General features: G+C 44.2%; 1 long non-coding RNA gene across 1 annotated transcript; it reads left to right on the top strand.

Moving 5' to 3' along the window:
* Positions 1 to 6457: 6457 nt before the first annotated feature.
* Positions 6458 to 7302, top strand: LOC131488894 (uncharacterized). Its single transcript, XR_009250289.1, has 2 exons — positions 6458 to 7030; positions 7135 to 7302. It is a non-coding gene; the product is annotated as an uncharacterized LOC131488894 (long non-coding RNA).
* The last annotated feature ends 12625 nt before the right edge of the window (positions 7303 to 19927 follow it).

The raw sequence follows: 19927 nt of genomic DNA, 5'->3' as shown, positions 1-19927 counted from the left end.
GGGGCCGGCGGTGGCCCGGAGCCTTGCGGCAATTTAGAAACAAGGGAGCTGGATTTAGGCCTCCTCACCTGGGACTGGTCCTTTCCAATTCCAGAGCTTTGCCGGGTGCCCGCCCCAGGGAGCTCCGGCTAGCTAGCGCAACGGACCGGACCGGAGGCCAGTCGCAGAGAGGGCTTAGCAGCTCCTTCCCGGGAGGGGGGCTCCCCATGCTGTGTCGATTGGAGCCAGCTCTAGGAAGGGCCTGTCAGTATATTTGGGGAGCTAAGACAGAAAGGCCCCATAACGTGGGCTAAAACTAAGCTGACTCTCCTTCACTGCAACTCGACCTGTGGACCTAAGAATCTTCTAGCTAAGAAAAACTAGTCCCTTTGTTCTTTCTCCAAATATGCAAGACAACTTTGAGTTCAAGTGTATTGGCGCCGACCCTGCTGCCGGGCACCAAGCTGGTATTTTCCACCTACGCTGCCTCATTTCATCCTTGCAACAGCTCAGTGGGGCCCCACAGATGAGGAAATCTGTAGGCCAGAGGGGTTGAGTGATTTTCCTGTGGTCACCCAGCTGGTTAGTAATGGTGTTTCATCATCTTGGAGCAGGCTGCCATCACCGCACCGTGAGGACAGAGACCTGCACGGATCACAGGGCGGCGGAGTCCCCAGGCCTCTCTGCCCTGGGCCAGCCCTTGGGGTGGCGGTGGAGGGTTGTGGTCCATCAGCGGTGATCAATCAGCAGTGCTGGGCAGAGGATGACCAGAGGCTGGGGCCTAACTGTTCTGCTCCGGAAGGGCCTCTCGTGTGGCCCCTGCCTCCTGGGCTTCCAGCCCACAGGTTCCTCATGGGCCATTCCTGCCCCTCGTAACTGTGGCGGGCTGGGAAAGGAAAGCAGGGCCCGGGACAAGCGGGCCGTCACAGGTCAGGTCGGGAGGTCTGTCCCAAGTTGGGGCCACGATGGTAACTTGCTGGGTGATCTGGGCACGCCATTGCCAAATCAGGAAGGGTTTGGTTCCAGGAAAGAATCCAGGAAAGGGATTTAAGACACCCGGCTACTTCCAAAGTAGCTGGGAAGGCTAGAGAAGGGGGCCCCCAGGAGCTGCCTGTGGCACTGCTGAGTTCCAGGACCCCCTGCCCTGCCTGCAGTCCAGCTCCTCTGAGCACCCAGAAGCTGGGCCTCGATCCTGGAATGTGGGTGGGCTGCCAGAGCCCAGGTGCCTCTTGGCACCCACAAAGCCAGAGCGCTGGCCCTGCTACAGACAGGCCGAGCCTCCCGCGGCCGCTGAGTGGCTTCCGTCTTGTTTCCTCTGCCCATGTCATTTAGAGGACATCTGTTTCTCACACAGACCTCTAGCACAAGGGAGCCTGGGAAGTGTACTCGTTTTCTTTTTGACTTCAGATGCACTAAGTAGTGATAATCCTCAGCCTAAGATTAAAATCACTGGCCCATGGAAGGACTCACCAGCCATCCTTCTGTCCCATCTGTCCACCCATCCATGCATCCGTCCCATTTTGTCCACCCACTTCTCCAGTGCTGGGCACCAGATGACCTCCAGCTCCCCTGCCCCCACCACAGATATGCCACAGCGAGCGTCACAATATGTCCCTTCATGTGTCTATGTGGCAATTTCCCTGGGACACATGCTAGGAAGAGAATTGCTGAATCATAAGCCATGCGTGTGCTTAATTTGACTAAGAGGTGTCTGAGTAAAGTTTTCAGTTTCACATCCTCTCAGTACACCTGGGAAGGTAGGGATGGACATGAGCCCATGGCATCCACCACAGTCCACCCCTTTGCACGCTCAGTCTCCACATACTTCTGCTCATACTTAAACTTCTTGAAGGTCATAGCAACAACGACATGCTCCCGCAACTACCCCTCTTCCAACCACAACTTCTTCCCAAAAGGGAAGACCCCAAGTTCCATCAGCCACTGGCCACCTGTCTGGACATTGGCAATGTTGCTGGCTCTCCACTTCTAGGTACATTAGTCCCCTTCCCCACCTCCCTGAACTTAGGCCTGGACATGAGACCAGCTCTGGCTAATGAAACATAGAATGTCAGTTCTGGGGCAAAGCACTAACCGCTAGCGTTCAGCCTCCCGGCCCTCTCTCCCCCCAGCATGGCAACTGTGGAAGTGTAGATTGGTGTGGAGACGCTTGGTAGTTGAGTCATGATCCCATCTCGATACACTGTAACAGGTGCACTGGGTTATGAAGACAATCATCAATAACACACTTTACATAAGACAAGGGAAAGATACTGGCTAAGCTAGATTTTACTTGCAAGGAAGAAAGTATTGTGTAATGAGTTACAAGGCCATCATTAGGGCTTCCAGCGTTAGCAAATAAAAATACTGTACAGGGGGGGCGCCTGGGTGGCGCAGTCGGTTGAGCGTCCGACTTCAGCCAGGTCACAATCTCGCGGTCCGTGAGTTCGAGCCCCGCGTCAGGCTCTGGGCTGACGGCTCGGAGCCTGGAGCCCGTTTCCGATTCTGTGTCTCCCTCTCTCTCTGCCCCTCCCCCGTTCATGCTCTGTCTCTCTCTGTCCCAAAAATAAATAAAAAACGTTGAAAAAAAAAATACTGTACAGGGTACCCAGTCAACTTCAAAGAAACAACAAATAATTTTTTTAGGACATACTGATACTAAAACAAGCAAAAGTTGTTTCTCTGAAATTCAGGTATAACAGCATCCTGTATTTAATCTCCCAACCCCCTAGATTAGCATTTATAACTTATTTCTTCTATGATCCATCACATGGGCTGTTTGTTTGTTTGTCTTCAAGGATCTTTACCTAGTGAGGTGACCTTCTTCCCCAAGAGGTCTAAGTTCTTGGTAAGTCTGCCTGTACTGGGTGTCTTTAGTTTTTTTAGTGAAGGTGATCACTGGGCCTGGCAGTCCTGGTGAGTCCTGGGGACTCCCCCCTCCATTGTATGGCAGCAACAATTTCTTCCTTGATCATCAGGATCAATCATCCTTTTATTTTTTATTATTAAAAAAAACATTTATTTTGAAAGAGAGAGAGAGCCCAAGCAAGGGCGGGGAAGAGAGAGAGGGAGAGAGAGAATCCCAAGCGGGCTCCACACTGTCAGCACAGAGCCCGATGCGGGGCTCGAACTCATGATCCATGAGATCACGACCTGATCCAAAACCAAGAGCTGGACACTTAACCGACTGAGCCACCCAGGCACCCCTCAGTCATCCTTTTAGAGCTGTTGGTACCAAGGCATGAAGAGGGCAAAAAGACAAGGTAGCAGTCTTCCCTTCCAGTTCAAAAGAACCACTGCTGTGTCCGCTAGCATTCTCTTGGGTACTGAGGACTCTAAACTGGCAAGGGCCAAAGCTGGAGGGATGAGAAGCGAATTATTTTGAGAGAGAGACTTCCGGGTAGCTAAAGCCAATGACAGTAGCAGCCTAGTTCCCATCTCCCCCCCCCAAAAAAAAAAAACAATATGGAACGAAGAGAAGAGAAAGATATAATTATGCAAAACCAAGCCCCCAGTAGAGCCTGAAGGTAGAATGCTCAGACTTAACAGGACCTGTAAGTAAAAACAAGAAACAGTGACAGCACACCATCTCCGGTGTCCCTGTCCCACCCTCACCCTGCCCACACGGGCTCTGAGCAGACCGGCTGAGAAAAGCTAGGAGAAGCAGGGAGCTGGTAGTGGCCCACACTTGATGGAAGACCTCACAGAAACACTGCGTCCACCTGACGTCTGAAAAATGTGAAACCCTGTCTGGAGTAGGTCAGAGGCTTGACGCTAAGGGAGGGATTTCAAAGTACACAGTGATGTAACCGGCCCGTCTCTGAAAACCACAGATTCCTGGAGAGCAAAGGGCCACAAGGAAGGGAGAGGTACCCTTTGGCTGTCAAAGGGGAAGAAAACGGAGAGATTTCATGGTTCTGCAAGACGAAAGAACAAAACCAAAGGACCCCCTCTCCAAACAAATCCATGAAAGCATCTGGACTTTGCCATGTTGGCAAAAGAAGGAGCATTCGATCAGGGAGAAGACACCCAACAGCACAGAAATGAGCAAGAAAAGATGAACGGATTCTTACAGAGTCACTGCAAAATATCGCAAAATGAATTTCATCACCTGTCAAACCAAGAACAATTTACATCCACCCCTGAAGAAACAGCCACAGAGCAGCACTCTAACCAGAACGAAATACACCCCAAACAAGTGTTAGAAGATATGCAAAGCCACCTAGAATGAGAAAAAAAAAATATTTATGTTTATTTATTTATTTTAAGAGAGAAAGAGGTCGAGGAAGGGGCAGAGAGACAGGGAGAGAGAGAATCCCAAGCAGGCCCTGAACTGCCAGCTCGGAGCCCCACTCGGGGCTGGAACTCACCAACCATGAGATCATAGCCTGAGCAGAAACCAAGAGTCAAATGCTTAACTCACTGAGCTACCCGGGAGCCCCTAGAAGGAGAAATTTTAAACAGAATGGAAATAGATAACACCCAGGAAAAGAACGAAGAAGGTTGGTAGAACTCAGGAGAGAAATGGAAGAAACGCACAAAATTATCTAGAAATAAAGATTACGTTGTAAGATGCCCAAAGGAGAATCGACTCAAACATACAATAAGGGTCATTGAAGAAAGACAGAAGAACAATCAAGAGAATGAAAATGTGATAAAGAAGTAGAAGAAGGAAATAATGGTAACAGAAGATTGTCAAAGAAGGAATCCCATTGGTATTATCGGAGTCCCTGAAGAAAAACCAAAGAATGAGCCAGAGCTGATATTTAACACTGTAAGAAAAGAGCAAAAAACCTGTACATTGAAAAGACCCACTGGGAACCTTGGAAAACTAACCCAGAACAATCAGCGTTAAGACATATCCTCATAAAACTATTAGTTTTCAAGATATTTTTATACTTTTAGATTTTATTTATTTTTAAGTAGGCTTCTACTGGGTAGAAGGTAGGCTACTAACTTCTGTCAGCACAGAGCCCAGTGAAGGGCCTGAACTCATGATCCTGAGATCAAGAGTCAGATGCTTAACTGACTGAGCCACCCTGGTGCCCCTGAAAATACTCTTTATAAAGAATTCTTGGGGCGCCTGGGTAGCTCAGTCAGTTGAGCGTCCAACTTGGGCTCAGGTCTTGATCTCCCGGTCTGTGATTTCAAGCCCTGGGTCAGGCTCTGTGCTGACAGCTCGGAGCCTGGAGCCTGTTTCAGATTCTGTGTCTCCCTCTCTCTCTCTGACCCTCCCCCGTTCATGCTCTGTCTCTCTCTGTCTCAAAAATAAAATAAATAAACATAAAAAAAAAAAGAATTCTTGGAGCGCCTGGGTGGCTCAGTCGGTTGAGCGTCCAACTTCGGCTCAGGTCATGATCTCGCGGTCTGTGAGTTCAAGCCCCGCGTCAGGCTCTGTGCTGACAGCTCGGAGCCTGGAGCCTGCTTCGGATTCTGTGTCTCCCTCTCTCTCTGCCCCTCCCCCGCTCATGCTCTGTCTCTCTGTGTCAAAAATAAACAAACATTAAAAAAATTAAAAAAAAAAAAAGAATTCTTGGAGCGTCCAACTCTTGATTTCAGTTCAGGTCATGATCTCATGGCTCGAGAGTTCGAGCCCCACATCAGGCTCCATGCTGACTGTGCAGAGCCTGCTTAGGATTTTCTCTCTCCCTCTCTCTCCCTGCCCTTCCCCCCCACCAAAAAAAAAAAATCTTAAAAAAAAAAAAAAGAATCCTTAAGATCTTCAGGAAGAAAGATCAAATAACTTACAAAGACAAAAAAATCAGAATGGCATCAGATTTTTAAAAGCCAAAATACAGGGGCGCCTGGGTGACTCAGTCGGGTAAGCGTCCAACTCTTGATTTGGGTCCAGGTTATGTATGATCTCACGGTTTGTGAGATTGAGCCTCAAGTCAGGCTCTGTGCTGACAGAGTGGAGCCTGCTTGGGATTCTCTCTCTCCCTCTTTCTGCCCCTCACCCCTCTCAAAATAAATAAATAGACTTAACAAAAAATAAAAGCCAATAAACAAAGCGATACAATAATGGAACAGCTTTTTTTTTTTTAACGTTTATTTATTTTTGAGACAGAGAGAGAAAGAGCATGAACGGGGGAGGGTCAGAGAGAGGGAGACACAGAATCTGAAACAGGCTCCAGGCTCTGAGCTGTCAGCACAGAGCCCGACGCGGGGCTCGAACTCACGGACCGCGAGATCATGACCTGAGCCAAAGTCGGCCGCTTAACCGACTGAGCCACCCAGGCGCCCCTAGCATTTTTTTTTTAACCTTCTATTTTTTAAAGCATGAACCAAGGCTTTTATATTCAAACAAGTTGTCCTTCATGTATCAAGGCCATAGGAAACAGTTTTCTGTTTTTCAGCAACTACTTCGGGAAGTCTGCACCTGTGAGCCAATCTGGTAGAGAATGTACTTTACCCACCCTAGAGATGATGCAAATATATATACGTATGACATGGGGAAAAAAGTAAACATGTTACATATTGTGATAATGAGTGTAATTCAAAGCGTGGGAGAAGAAGGGAGAGGGAGAAAGGAAAATAGGATGAAACTCACTGATGGCTGTATGGGTGCCTCTCCTCTCCAAATTCACTCTTAACGGACTGCTCTGTGAAAATACGCTGGGGCCATTTAAATCTGGGTCTTTGCCGGCTGGCTCACTCTTAAGCTTGCCAGCAGAGGGCGCAGAGGAGCCAGGGCAGAAGGAAGTTTTCTTTCCACCTTCTGAAGGTCTCACTAGACCGTCTCCTGAAGCTTCTCCAGGACCCGTGGCTCCTCAAGCATGAAGCATCCAGGGCACCCATGGCTCTGCTGGCACCAGCCTCCTCTAGCGCCCGACAGCCAGCCGTTAGCAGCTTCCCAGCACCTCCCCTTGGACTGTTTTGGCGCAAAGTATCTCCACTGAGACACCTGCCCATCGACAGCCTTCTGTGGCACCCTACAGAATGGTTTTCCAGCAAGTTGCACCTGCACCACAGTTGACTTCGCTAACACCCTGTGAGCCACAGTCATGCTCTGTCCAACCAGATCTGGATCTCAGACCTATGCGTGGGAAGAGAGGTATCTCCTGGGCACAGCCTTGCTGTAAATGGGGGGTGGGAGGGCTGCTCCTTATATCTGCTATTTCTTTTTTTTTTTTTTTTTTTAATGTTTATTTATCTTAGAGCTAAAGAGTGCCAGCGGGGGAAGGGCAGAGAGAGGAGGGGACAGAGGATCCGAAGCAGGCTCCACGTTGTCAGCACAGAGCCCGCTGCAGGGCTCGAACTCCCAAACTATGAGATCCTGACCTGAGCCGAAGTTGGACGCTTAACTGACTGAGACACCCAGGCACCCCAATATCTGCTATTTCTATATTCATTGGAGTTATTATTGGCCAATGCCTTGGCACTTCAGTCCCTTGTTATAATTAATAATTCTTTATATCAAACTCTTCCCGTTCAAATTACTGTGTGATTTCTCTCCAGATTGGACTTTGACTGAAAGAACAGACAATAAGTAGGAGTTAAAGGTACCAGTAAAAATGGATAAGCCAGACAGAGTTTTGAAATTGAGGTTGTTTTTTTTTTTTAAGGTATAAATACAATGGTAACCACTAGAACAAAAATATAAGCCTTCCTAAATACCAATTTATCTTATAAATTAAAGATCCAAAAAATACAACTCAAATATCAAATAGAACAAATAAGCATAATTATAAAATATTATGACAGAGAGTTATTACCAAACACACCAATTATATTGGTAAGTGTAAATGTAAGGTTTAGCTCACCTGTTTTCTTTTTTAATTTTTAATTTGGCTGAAATAGCAAGACCCAACGATTTATCTGCAAGAAAAGCACCTCGAGCAACTAAAGATAAGGGACAAAGGCATACCAGGCAAATGGAAACAAAAAATCAGAGGTAATGCTCTTGATCTAAAACAAAGTAGGATTCAGGCTGCAAAGCATTAAACCTGACAAAAAGGGCAATTTTAAATATTAAAAGCCACAATTCACAACCACGCTGTAACATTTGTCATGGTATTTATGCACCGCATAGCATAACAAACTTTTTTCTTTTAGTAACCTCTACACCCAATGTGGGGCTTGAACTCCTGACCCCGAGATCAAGAGTCGCAGGCTCTTCCAACTGAGCCAGCCAGGTGCTCCAGTAAACACTTTCGAGATACAAAAACTACAGATGATGCAAATAAATATAGATAGAAATACACTAATTACAGGAGATTTTAATATATCACACTCAAAATAAGACAGAGGAAAAAAAGAGCCAAAAATAAGGAATGACATTGAAGACATAAACAACATAATCAATATAGTAGATCTCAAGAATGCCTATTGAACTCTGTACACTAGCAAAGAACAATCCAAGAAGGAAATTAAGGGGACACGTGGATGGCTCTATAGGTTACGCGTCCAACTTCAGCTCAGGCCATGATCTCATGGTTCGTGAGTCCGAGCTCCACGTCGGGCTCTGTGATGACAGCTCAGAGCCCGGAGCCTGCTTCAGATTCCGTGTCTCCCTCTCTCTCTGCCCCTCGCCTGCTCACCCTCTGTCTCTTTCTCAAAAATATATAAACACTAAAAAAAAAAAAATGCATCAAAAAGGAAATTAAGAAAAAATTCCATTTATAATAGCACCAAAAAGAATAAAATACTTCAGAATAAATTCGATCAAGGAATTGCAGGAGTTATACACTAGAAACTACAAAATATTTCTGAAAGAAATTAAACAAGACACAAATAATGGGAAGGCATCTATGTTTATGGATTGAAAGGCTGAATATTGTTAAGATGGCGATACTCCCACCAAATAATCCACGGATTTGGTGCGGTCCTTATATCACAATCTGAATGGCTTTTGCAGAAACAGAAAAGCTGGTCCTAAAATTCATATGTAACTTCAAAGGCAAAGAGTAACTGACAGTGGATCAAGGACCTAAATGTAGGAGCTAAAGCTATAAAACAGAAGAAAAGATAAGGGTAAATTTTCATGACCTTAGACTTGGCAATGGTTTCTTAGATATGACACCAAAAAGCATAAGCAGCAACACAGACAAACTGGACTTCATCAAAAATTCTAAGGGGCGCCTGGGTGACCCAGTCAGTTAAGCGTCTGACTTTGGCTCAGGTCACGATCTCAAGGTCCGTGAGTTCGAGCCCCGCGTCGGGCTCTGGGCTGATGGCTCGGAGCCTGGAGCCTGCTTCCGGTTCTGCGTCTCCTTCTCTTTCTGCCCCTCCCCCGTTCATGCTCTGTCTCTCTCTGTCTCAAAAATAAATAAACGTTTAAAAAAAATAATAAAAAGAAACTACTTCAAATAAAAGTTTCTTACAAATTGTGAGACAATTGTTGTATATGATTGTATACGTACATGTATATACCCCACTTTTATCCCTTGGTTCTCAGACCCTTGTAGTCTCATCGAGAGTGAAAAAACACCACAGATAGGTCCTTGATTCAGAGCACCATTCTGTGTTTTCTTAGATTCCATATTTGGCATCCGTTAATTACAGGACTGAACTAACAGCCAAAGTTGTTTACAGAGTAAGGGGTTCAAGCCCATACTCTGAACAACCTCCTCTATTTACCTGTCAAACACCAAGCCAATATTCCCTTCCCCTAAATCAGCCCAGGGCCAGGTACCAGATGCCTAGGGACAGCCCCTATGCCCCAAAGTCCCTCAGTGCACGCTGTTTACCCGGCCCTGTCTTGACTTTCCCGCAGAAGCCCCGAGAAAGGCAGTGGTCTGTGCCTTCCCTTCGCTCCTCTCTGCCTCCTGACCAACGCTGGTGCTTCCCCACGTGGCCCCGTGTGGCATGCCCTCCCTCTTGTTCCCAGGGGAACTGTAAATAACGTTGAACTTTTCTTTCAATGGCATTGACCTGTCTCTGTCATCACTCAGTCACCACTATAAATTAAAATCCACAGGTACCGTTAGGATAGGGACATACCGTATTCTATAGGACAGCTGCCTGAAACTAGCAAGATACTGTTTGCCAGTGGACAGGGTAACTGTTTTCGGTAGATACTCCATTCTTCTATAGAGCCTACTCTTCTGAGACAGCTTACGGTAAGGCCTGTGATGCCCGTGGTCCTCATACCATGGCCTCATTTCTTTTTTTCTTATTTTTTAAATGGTTATTTATTTTTGAGAGAGAGAACACAAACAGGGGAGGGGCAGAGAGAGAGGAAGACGCAGAATCCGAAGCAGGCTGCAGGCTCTGAGCTGTCAGCACAGAGCCCGACGCAGGACTCGAACTCACAAACTTCGAGATCGGTGACCCGAACCGAAGTCGGACGCTCAAGTGACTGAGCCACCCAGGCGCCCCATCATTGGCTTGCTTCTTTTGCAACCAAGAGAGTTTCTGTGCTTGCAAGCAGTGCTGTGAGGGATACTGCCATGAAAATACTGGTTGAGGCATTATGGTCAGGGAAAGCAAAGCCTTCTCCAGAATAAGCAAATTCGGGAGAATTTCTGCCACATCCATAATGGAAGCAATCCACTGCAATCCAACTGAAACTGAGCGTCTGGCGGATCTCCTGGAATACATTCTGCTATGTTCAGACTTCAGTGCTCTGACTGTGAGGCATTTATCTGTGGCAGTGGTTGGATCAGCTTTGCTGGAGAGAAATTCATATTGTTGAGCTCACCATGCACACTCTCCATCTATGGCCCATAATGGCTTTTTTTCAGGAGGCTGTTGGGCACGAACAGGTACGATTGGGAAATGAACACGTCACCTTCTGCACTTGTGCAAGGTGCCCTCTGGTGAGCATCCACAGGAGATATTACACTGCGAGCCATTCCAAGAAATCTATGTATGTACCTCTTTATTAGATCTCTTTGCCACTAATTTTCTTTTTTAAATGTAGTGAGGTATTATTGGTGTACATTATTATATTAGTTTCAGGTGTACAACATAGAGATTTGAGCCACTAATTTTCTTTTTTTTTTTAATTTAATTTTTTTTTTTTTTTCGAGAGAGAGCACAAGCTGGGGAGGGGCAGAGAGAGAGGGAGACAGAAGATCCAAAGCAGGTTCTGCTCTGGCAGCAGTGAACCCGATATGGGGCTCGAACTTATGTACTGTGAGATCATGACCAGAGCCCAAGTCAGATGCTCAACCGACCGAGCCACCCAGATGCCCCATGAGCCACCAATTTTCTAATCACATTCTGGCCGCGTCCTGGAACATCTGCCTCACCTTTAGCTGCCACCATGAACCACCGTAGACCAGTAGACCAGTGTTCCCAACCAAGGGTGGCCTCACTCTCTAAAAGACATCTAGCAATAGGTGGAGACATTTTGGGGGACTTGGGGAGGGGAGTTCCTATGGTATCTGCGTGGAGAGGCCAGGGATACTGCTAAATATCCTACAATGTGCAGGACAGCTCCCACAACAGGAATTATCCAGCCCCAAATGTCAATAACGTCAAGGTGGAGAAATCTTGATGTAGGGTCACACTGCTGGCCAACCGGATGTCCACTTCTCCCTCTGGACTCCTGCCAATGGGCCGTAACAATACAGCCTGCCATGTCCGGTTAGTACCAGCTTAGGATACACAACTACCTGTACGCCAAGCTTGAACTTATTCCTCAGCTCCTTGGTCATGGAGAATTACCCGTAAGGGCAAATACACAGTAAGCAGGAGACCTGACTGCAAAGCTGAAGGGAACTCTGAGGGCCATGAGCATTTAACTTCAAGAAATTATAGGGCTTGGGAATGCAAGCTGGTGCAGCCACTCTGCAAAACAGTATGGAGGTTCCTCAAAAAACTAAAAATAGAACTACCCGACGACCCAGCAATTGCACTACTAGGCATTTATCCACGGGATACCGGGGTGCTGTTTGGAAGGGACACAGGCACCCCCATGTTTATAGCAGCACTATCGACAATGGCCAAAGTATGGAAAGAGCCCAAATATCCATCAACGGATGAACGGATAAAGAAGATGTGGTCTATATACACAATGGAGTATTACTTGGCAATCAAAAAGAATGAAATCTTGCCATTTGCAACCACGTGGATGGAACTGGAGGGTATTATGCTAAGTGAAATTAGAGAAAGACAAAAATCATAGGACTTCACTCATAAGAGGACTTTAAGAGACAAAACCGATGAACATAAGGGAAGGGAAGCAAAAATAATATAAAAACAGGGAGGGGGACAAAGCATAAGAGACTCATAAATATGGAGAACAAACTGAGTGTTACTGGAGGGGTTGTGGGAGGGGGGAGGGGCTCAATGGGTCAGGGGCATTAAGGAATCTACTCCTGAAATCATTTCTTCACTATGTACTAATTTGGATGTAAATTTTAAAAATTTTTTTTAAAATTAAAAAAAAAAAAAAAAAGACTCCCAGGGTACTGGAGGCCTAGTTATTGTCAAGCTAAGATTGCTTTTCCCTTTAGAAAAAGCATTAGCATTAAGACAGTAAAGAGTTCCTGGAGAAACGTTTTACTCAGCCAGCCTCAAGTATTTTGTCAATGGGCTGCAGGCAACTTTGTAAGCAGAAACTGCGAATACTTTGTCACAAGGTATCTGCACTTCCCCTGAAATGGTACAGCGTTATTTGAAAGCTGAATTGGTTAATTATAAACATATATTGCAAACTCTAAGGTGACTACTAACAATTTTTTTAAAGGTTAATTTACTTCTCAGAGAGAGAGCCCACTAGCACTAGTGGGGGAGGGGCAGAAAGAAAAGGGGACAGAGGAGGATCCGAATCCGGCTCCATGCTAACAGCAGTGAGCCCAATACGGGGCTTGAACTCAGGAGTCTTGTGAGATCATGACCTGAGCTGAAGTCAGATGTTCAACCAACTAAGCCACCCAGATACCCCCCAAATGTTTTTTTTTTTTTTTTAATGTTTATTTATTTTTGAGACAGAGAGAGACAGAGCATGAACGGGGGAGGGGCAGAGAGAGAGGGAGACACAGAATCCGAAGCAGGCTCCAGGCTCAGAGCTGTCAGCACAGAGCCCGACGTGGGGCTCGAACCCACTAACTGCGAGATCGTGACCTGAGCCGAAGTAGGACGCTCAACCGACTGTCACCCAGGCGCCTCGGGAAGATCTTTTTTTAAAAAGAAACAAAGAAAGCGCAACAAACAAAACAGTTGAAACATGGTTCAACTTGATCCAACTATATCAATAATCACTATCTTTTGAGTACACCAAGTGAAAGACAGAAAGTGTCAGCATTAATTAAAAAAAAAAAAAAAAAAAGCCCCGGGCAGGCGCCTAGGTGGCTCCGTTAGTTGAGCATCCGAGACTGTTGGTTCCAGCTCAGGTCATGATCTCACGGTTCATGGATTCGTGCCCTACATTGTGTTCTGCAGCTGGCAGCACAGAGCCCGCTTGGGATTCTGTCTCTCTCTCCCTCTCTCTCTGTCCCTCCCCCTCTAGCGCTGTCTCTCTCAAAATAAATAAACTTAAAAAAAAAAAAAAAAAGACCCAAGCCTATATTGTCTGTAAGAGATCCACTCTAAATATAAAGACACCAGAGAAAAGGATAAAGACAGATAAACCATGCGGACGCTGCTCCAAACAAAGCTGGACCAGCTATGTTAATTTCAGACAAAGCAGGCTTCAGACCAAGGAAAATTATCAGGGATAAAGAGGGGCGTTATAGAATGATAAAAGGTCAATTTTCCAAGAAGACTTAACAGTCTTTAATGGGTATGCGATACGCCTAGCAACAGCATCAAGACATATGAGGCAAAAAACTTGACAGAACCGAAAGGAAAAAATAGATAAATGCACTGCATGTGGGAGACTTCCATATCCTTTCATCAGGAACAGCCAGCTCAAGCAGGCAGAAGATCAGTGATGATGCAGTTGAACTGAACAGTACCGCTAATCCATTGGACTTACAGAATACTTCTATAGATTATAGAATAGTTATAGATTACAGAGTACTGCATCCAACAGCAGAATACGTATTCTTCTCAAGTGCAGGTGGAGCATTCACCAAAAAAGACCACATCTGGAGCCATGAAACACACCTTAACAAATTAAAAAAAAAAAAATAGAAATCTGTTCTTGGACCAGTAGAATTAAACTAAAAATCAATGACAGAAAGATAGCTGGAAAAGTCCCCAAATATTTGGAAAGTAACCAGCCCCCTTCTAAATAACACATGGGTCAAAGAAGTCTCAAGAGAAAATTTAAAATATCTTGAACTAAATGAAAATAAAATGTAACTTGTCAAAATCTGTGGGATGCAGTGAAAATTATACTTTGAGGTTTTTGGCATTGAATGCACGATTAGGAAAGAAGAAAGATCTAAGAATCAATAATCTAAGCTTCTGCTTTAGGAAACCAGAGAAAGAAGAGTGACATAAGCCTAAAGCAAGCAAAGGAAAAGAAATAACACAAATTAGAGCAGAAATCCACGAAATTGAAAGCAGGAAATCAACAGAGAAAATCAATGAAACCAAAAGTTGATTCTGTGAAAAGATCAGTAAAAATTGTTAAGCTTCTAGCCAAACTAAGAAAAAAAGAGTAAAGACACAAATCACTAATACCAGAAAGAAAAAGGGGTCATCACCACTGATCCCATGGCCATTAAAAGGATAATAAAGGGGGCGCCTGCATGGCTCAGTCAGTTCAGCGTCTGACTCTTGATTTCGGCCTAGGGCATGATCTCACAGTTTGGGAGTTCGAGTCCTGAGTCAGGCTCAGTACTCTGCATTCACAGTGCGGAGCCTGCTTGGGATTCTCTGTCTCCCTCTCTCTCTCTCTGTCCCTCCTCTGCTCACTCTGTCTCTCTCTCTCAAAGTAAATAAAGATTTAAAGTAAAATAAAGTAGAAAAATAAAGAAAAGAATAATAAAGAAATGACAAACAACTCAATGTGGACAATCTGATAAATGAAATAGACCAATTCCTTGAATGATACAAAGTAACAAAACTTTTCCAAAAGCTTATTTTGAGAGAGAGAGAGAGAGAGAGAGAGAGAGAAAGAGAGAATGTGAGGGGAAGGAGCAGGGAGGGAGAGAGAGAATCCCAAGCAGGCTCTGTGCTGTCAGTGATGGATGTCTTAATTAACGAGATGAGAGGAATCCTTCACAGTGTATTCATGTATCAAATCATCATAATGTACAATTTAAATATCTCACAATATAGCAATAATACTTCAATAAATCTGAAAAAGAAAAATTTATTTAAAAAAATTTTTAAACGTTTATTTATTTTTGAGAGAGAGAGAGACAGAGCATGAGCAGTGGAGGAGCAGAGAGACAGAGAGGGAGACACAGAAACTGAAACAGGCTTCAGGCTCTGAGCTGTCAGCACAGAGCCCCACTCAGGGCTCAAACTCAGGAACGGCGAGATTGTGACCTAGGCCAAAGTCAGACGCTTAACCAACTGAGCCACCCAGACACCCCTATTTTAAAATAAACAACAACACAAAATAATTAACAACCTTCCAAAAAAAAAAAGAAAGAAAGAAAGAAAGAAAGAAAGAAAGAAAGAAAGAAAGAAGGAAAGCAAGAAAGCACCAGGCCCAGATGGTTCTGCTAGTGATTTCTAGTGGTGAAAACCCATCTAAAAAAACTGAAAATTTTCTACGATCTCTCCCAGAAAATAGAAGCAGAGGTAATACTTTCTAACTTATTCTATGAGGTCAGCATTATTCCAAAACCAGATAAAGACATTTCAAGAAAAGAAAACTATAGACCAGTATCTCTCATGAACACAGGTGTAAAAATTTTCAACAAAATATCGGGAACTTGAATTCAATATACATAAATTTATGCTAATGATTTATTTTTTTTTAATTTTTTTTAACGTTTTTTATTTATTTTTGAGACAGAGAGAGACAGAGCATGAACGGGGGAGGGGCAGAGAGAGAGGGAGACACAGAATCGGCAGCAAGCTCCAGGCTCTGAGCCATCAGCCCAGAGCCCAACGTGGGGCTCGAACTCACGGAACGTGAGATCGTGACCTGAGCTGAAGTCGGACGCTCAACCGACTGAGCCACCCAGGCGCCCCTATGCTAATGATTTAAAAGAATAAACAATGTACATGGGGCACCTGGGTGGCTCAGTCGGTTGAGCGTCCGGCTTCAGCTCAGGTCATGATCTCGAAGTTCATGGGTTTAAGCCCTGCATCGGGCTCTGTGCTGACAGTTCAGAGCTTGGAACCTGCTTCTGATTCTGTCTGTCTGTCTGTCTGTCTCTTTCTCTCTCTCTCTGCCCCTCCCCCACACACACTCTGTCACTCTCTCTCTCGAAAATAAATAAACATTTAAAAACATAAAAAAAAAATAAAAGCTCAGGAGCTAACTTGAAGACATTTACATTGGCAATTGACATGACGATGTGAGGATCAATAAGAATAATAATCACTGTCCATCAACTGATGAATGGATAAAGAAATTGTGGTTTATATACACAATGGAATACTACGTGGCAATGAGAAAAAATGAAATATGGCCTTTTGTAGCAACGTGGATGGAACTGGAGAGTGTGATGCTAAGTGAAATAAGCCATACAGAGAAAGACAGATACCATATGGTTTCACTCTTATGTGGATCCTGAGAAACGTAACAGAAACCCATGGGGGAGGGGAAGGAAAAAAAAAAAAAAAGAGGTTAGAGTGGGAGAGAGCCAAAGCATAAGAGACTGTTAAAAACTGAGAACAAACTGAGGGTTGATGGGGGGTGGGAGGGAGGGCAGGGTGGGTGATGGGTATTGAGGAGGGCACCTTTTGGGATGAGCACTGGGTGTTGTATGGAAACCAATTTGACAGTAAATTTCATATATTAAAAAATAAAAAAAAAATAAAAAAAAGAATAATAATCACAATTAGCTGAAACAGATCAAAATATTAAAAATCTATTTTTTAATAATGATACTTTAAAAAGGTCCAGTCAGAGCATGCCAGGAAAACAACTTACTATTTTATTTATTTATTTTTATTATTTTTTAAAATTTATTTGAGAGAGAGAGTGGGGGAGTGGGGGAGAGGGGCAGAGGGAGACTCCGAGAGAGAGAGAGAGAGAGAGAGAGAGAGAGAGAGAGAGAGAGAGAATCTTGAGCAAACTCCATGCTCAGCTCAGAGCTCAACGTGGAGCTCCATCCCACGACCCTGGGATCACAAGTCAGATGCTCGGCCGACTGAGCCACCCAGGTACCTCTAAGACTTTATTTTTTTAAGTAATCTCTATAGCCATCGTGGGGCTTGGACCCACAACCCCGAGATCAGAGTTGCAGGTTCCACTACTGAGCCAGCCAGTCTCCCTTCCATTTAACTTTTAACTATGATTTACCTAAAGCAGAGGTTGGCAAATCACACATATGGTCTCTGTCGCAATTACCCAACTCTGTCACTGTAGCATAAAACAGCCATAAACAATATGCAGATAAATAAGCATGGCTGTCTTCCAGTAAAACTTTATTTGCATAAAACAAGCAATGAGCAGGATTTGGTCTCCAAGCACAGTTTTCAGGAAAGCTATTGATTCTCACACATTTTTTTTTTAATTTTTTTTTTAACGTTTATTTATTTTTGAGACAGAGACAGAGCATGAACGGGGGAGGGGCAGAGAGAGAGGGAGACACAGAATCCGAAGCAGGCTCCAGGCTCAGAGCTGTCAGCACAGAGCCCGACGTGGGGCTCAAACTCACGGACCGCGAGATTGTGACCTGAGCTGAAGTCGGACGCTTAACCGACTGAGCCACCCTGGCGCCCCTCACACATTTGTTTTTTAAGCCAGATATATACTAAAGTCTTTTGTTATTTCTAAGAATTTTCATTTTATTTTCTTGGGTTTCCCAGAATTAGTCCTTCCACTTCCAAACAATGATAACTTTGCCTCCTCATTGCTGCATGCAATTTGTTTTCTTTTCTAGCACTTTCAGAACAATCTCATATGCTGCTGGCTTCAGTGGACACCCTCTCCTTTTTCCTGAAGTTTTTGTGGGAATGCTTTTCTATTTCACCAATAATCATGAAACTGCCTTTTGATCTGTTATATATGTCTCATTAAAGCTACCCTACTAACTCTTTTTTAACTCAGGAGTAGATGTTGGATTTTATTTTTATATTTTTGATTCTGCAACTTTCCCATCATCTGGATTCTAGTGACTGCATTCCTAGTGTTAGGGTCTTCTGTCCTATATTTCCTGGCAATTACTAATGAGATCTAGAAGTGTCATCAGATTCTGTGAGGGGAGGAGGCAAGACTGTTCCAAGGGGGTGCATAATACCTCATGTCTCCTTTTTGTGAGATTAGCAGCCATAGAGATCACCACATAATCCGTTCATTCATTACGAGCTACGAAGCCAATATTCTAAGTCCAGCATTCTTTTACCATCTAGAATACTTCTATAAAGACCACCCCCGCTGCCCTTAATCAACTATCTGGTTGCTCATTGGTAGAGTGAGTATCAGAAAGGCAAAAAAACTGCTTGATACTTTCCTTTTATTTCCATTTTCAAAATAATAAGGGAAATATTTAAATTTTTAAATATTTAATTTAAATATTTACATTAAAATTTTAAAATAATAATTTCCATTTTTAAAATAAAAAGTTGAGGGGCGCCTGGGTGGCTCAGTGGTTACGCGTCCGACTTCAGCTCAGGTCGTGATCTCGTGGTTCATGAGTTTGAGCCCCGTGTCGGGTTCTGTGCTGACAGCTCAGAGCCTGGAGCCTGCTTCGGAATCTGTGACTCCCCCCCTCTCTCTCTGTCCCCTCCCCAGATCATGCTCTGTCTCTGTCTCTCAAAAAATAAATGAACGTTTAAAAAATTTTTTTAAATAAAAAGTTGGTTGAGCGTCCGACTTCAGCTCAGGTCATGATCTCATGGTTTGTGGGTTCAAGTACCGTGTCAGGCTCTGTGCTGACAGCTCAGAGCCTGGAGCCTGCTTCGGATTCTGTGTCTCCCTCTATCTCTGCTTCTCTCCCACTCATGCTCTGTCTCTCTCTCTCTCAAAAATGAATAAACATTTTTAAAAATTAAAAATAAAATAAAGTAAAAATCAAATCAAATCAAATCTTAGGGGCACCTGGGTGGCTCAGTCAGTTGAGGATCTGACTCTTGGTTTTGGCTCAGGTCATAATTTGTGGGTTCAGGCCCTGCATTGGGCTCTGTGCTGACCGTGTGGAGCCTGCTTGGGATTCTCTCTCTCTCTCTAGCTCTCTGCCTCTCCCCCACTTGCACTCTCTCTCTCCCTCAAAATAAATAAATAAATTTAAAAAATATTTTTAAAGTAATAAAAAATAAAATGGAAAATCTACTTAATAACAGAAACAAAAACTATCTAATAATAAAATATGTAAAAACTGGGGTGCCTGAGTGGCACAGTCTGTTGAGCATCCGACTCTTGATCTCTGCTCAGGTCATGATCTCATGGTTTGTGAGTTCAAGCCCCACATGGGCTCTGCATTGATGGCATGGAGCCTGCTTGGGATTCTGTCTCTCCTTCTCTCTGCCCCTCATCTGCTTTGTTCTCTCTCCAAATAAATAAATAAACTTAAAAAAAGTGAATATATCAACAAACTTCACAATTGCACAGATGTAAAAGGAGACATGAATAAATGGTATTATGTATCTTATTCTTGATAGAAAACTAAAGAAAGACTCTCTAATTTACCAACACCCTCCAGCCAAAGACACCAAGAGCACATCTATAGTTGCACAAATGGGTTTATTACTTTTGTGCTATTGGGCATCTCGGTTAAAGGGTGTTTAGGAAGCATTTATAGGATTTGGGCTTGTGCTAGGTGACTTGGGAAGGGTTTAAGAAAGTGAGAGTTCTTTGTACTGGAGTTGTCAGGAAGTAGTATTTCGAAGATGGGGTATGTTAACAAATCTTACCCAGACAAAGGCTAAAACTGTAATTGGTAAAGGTCGCTTACATTACCCAAGATGGAAGGATGTTTCGTCATTTTTGTGGTTTGGACAATGTTCCTATCTTTTTTGGTGTTCACGTGATTATAGAGTGATCTTG

The sequence above is a fragment of the Neofelis nebulosa genome, chromosome 10 (assembly GCF_028018385.1).
Source record: "Neofelis nebulosa isolate mNeoNeb1 chromosome 10, mNeoNeb1.pri, whole genome shotgun sequence".
NCBI classification, from domain to species: Eukaryota; Metazoa; Chordata; class Mammalia; order Carnivora; family Felidae; genus Neofelis; species Neofelis nebulosa.
Note: the sequence above shows the minus strand (reverse complement) of the source record. Positions and strands in the feature narration are given on the sequence as shown.